This window comes from Microcebus murinus, chromosome 3, assembly GCF_040939455.1.
Source record: "Microcebus murinus isolate Inina chromosome 3, M.murinus_Inina_mat1.0, whole genome shotgun sequence".
Classification (NCBI taxonomy): domain Eukaryota; kingdom Metazoa; phylum Chordata; class Mammalia; order Primates; family Cheirogaleidae; genus Microcebus; species Microcebus murinus.
This window is the reverse complement of record NC_134106.1, coordinates 94,501,351-94,504,091: the sequence shown is the minus strand read 5'-3', so window position 1 is coordinate 94,504,091 and position 2,741 is coordinate 94,501,351.

Sequence of the window (2,741 nt, the reverse complement as noted above, 5' to 3'; positions counted from 1 at the left end):
AGACCTTTTCACTTGCTCCCGGTCTAGTGAACTAACACTTGGATCTTACTGTCCAGTCTCTGACAATGATAAAAATGATGACAATGGAAATGTACTTTTTCAAAGAGTGACAGTTAAATTGATTGAAAGGCTTACCAGGCATGCTACTGAGCACTTTATTCACACTATATCTTTTTCACCACATAGTGCCCCTACTGTTTTATCATTATCTCCATTTTACAGATGAGAACACTGGAAAGCAAAGACATTAATTGGCGTTTCCAAAACGACTATCATTAAGAGATAGAGAAAGGATTTATATCTAGGGTTTTACGGTGTCACACGCATCCTTTTCACAGCCATAAAACTCCGCCTCCCAGGCTTTCAGGACTTCTCTCCTTGCCTGATGGGCTCACAATTTGGTGCCCTCTGCCTCTGGGGCACCAATTCCTTAGTGGTCAGGTGTGACAGATTAGTTGAGGTAAGTGCTTCTTAATTCCTAAGCGGAGTCCAGTGACAATCTCAACCCTGCTAAAGTGTACTGGCAGGGACCCTGCACCCCTTCCCAAAAAGGACAGTCTGGAGAACAGTTCCCACACTCCCTTTGGCCTTGCTACCCACAGGGAGCCAGGCCTGCGCCAGGAGGCGCTGCAGAGGTTATGCCCCTGCGGGCTGTGGGCGTTCACTTTCTGCTCTCAGGCACTTCTCTTCAATTAGGCAGGTGGCAGTGTAGCAACCCAATCAGTGTGTTCCAGGAGGTTACTCTTCGGGAAGACTAAAACAATGAATTAAAGTTTCATTTTAGACCCTTAATAGCCCAATCAATAATTTAGGGAGCAAAGAAAACATTTTCTGGGAAAGCATTAGCTTAAAACTGAAAAGTATCTGCTTACCCCATGGAAATGACATAACTTTAGCAAGGGGGGTTCGAGGCAGCAGAGGCTGACAACTGCCTTTCAAATGCTCTTTCTTGTTTTCTGTTCTCTGTCCCCCCACCCTCTTTTTCTCTCCATATATCTTTATTCTCCCCTTTCCTCTCTCCTATCTACTCCTCTCTCTTCTCCTTTACATTGCTGGAACTACTGTTTGGTATTCTCTTCATCTTTATGAATACTGCACTTGATAGTGCAATAACTAATTAGTACCATAATAAATATTTTGCTATAAATTATTTATTCTTATAAACAGACAAAAATGTACCCACAGATGATGTTTAACACATTGACTGGCACACTAGAAAAAAAATTCTCCTTGGGGCCACAGTGGTTTATTATGAAAATAGAATAAAAACATTGAAAAAAAATGATCCTTTCTAATTTAATGAAAAATGAAATTTATTGACTTCTATTTATTTAATCCATGTTTTTAGAAATAATTTATCAATATTAATTATAACAATAAGAACATCAACAAGATTTTCACCAACCAACTGCAGAGCTTTGCTTCATGAGGCCCAGGGATGAAAACTAGCTTGAGTTAAGTACAACTCACATGGAAGTTAATGTGTTAATTCCATTTTGAAGTATTAGCTCTACTTAAATGAAACATTCACCTTAAAGAAATTTCTGCAATTCGAATCAAAACTGCATTTTTTTCCCAAAGTGCTTGACTGACTAAAAGTGTTTAATTTGGGGTGGGGTCAGAGCAAGATGGCCCAATAGAAATATCCAGCAATTGTCCTTCTGTATAAATACTTAATTTAACAACTATCCATGCAAGCAAGCACCTTCAGAAGAACCAAAAATCAGGTGAGCAATCATATTACCTGGTTTTAACATTATGTTAACATTACATTAAGATATTAACATTATATCAAGATTTTAACATTATTTCAAGGTACTGAAAAGGGTAGAAGAGACAGTCTTGCATTGCCTACACCACCCCTCCCCCAGCAGTGCCATGCCAGCATGCCTTGTGGAGAGAGAATCTCTGTACCCCAGGAAGGGAGAGTGAACCAATTGTGGGGCTTTACATTGAAACTCAGGGCTGCCCTGGCAAGGAGAACACAGCACAGAGCAGGACTCTGCCAGTGCCCAGGGAGGAAGCATTTTGACCAGCCCAGCCAGAGGGAAACCCTCCATCCCAAAGCCTGAGTTCCCACTAGCCCCACTCCTGGCAGACAAAGAGCAGCTTGGGGCTTAGACTAAATTCCTAAGTCAGTCCAGCCACAGGGTTGCAGTCTTTGGGCAATTCCTAAGGCTGTGCTGGCTAACAGCCAATGGACTTGTGGTACACATGACCCATTGAGACACTAGTGGCCATGGCCAAGCCAGTGCCTGTGCTGTGTCACCCCCTCCACCAACTACAGGCAGTAATGCTCAAAGAGAGTCTTCTTCCACTTGAGGAAAAGGAAGGGAAGAGCTCAGAAGACTTTGTTTCATAGCTTGGATACCAGTTCAGCCACAATAAAATAAAGTAAGAAGCAGACTCCTGAAGTCCCTGAGTCCAGGCCTTAGTTCCTAGGTGGCATTTCTGGACCCACCCTGGGCCAGAAGGAAATACTTCCTTGAAGGAAATGATCCAGTCCTGGCCAGACCCACCACCTGCTGACTAAAGAGGTAGCCAGGCAACAGTCACCACTGGCTTTGGGTGAGACTGGGTTGGCTTCAGGTTTGACCTGGCACTGGTAGCCATGAGGGAGTGCCCATGTCACTCCTCCCCCAACTCCAGCAGTCCAGTATAGAGAGTGAGGGAGAGAGGGAGAGACTTTGCATAGTAATCCAGGGAATTATCTTGTATTAATATTTTTACCCAAGTTCACC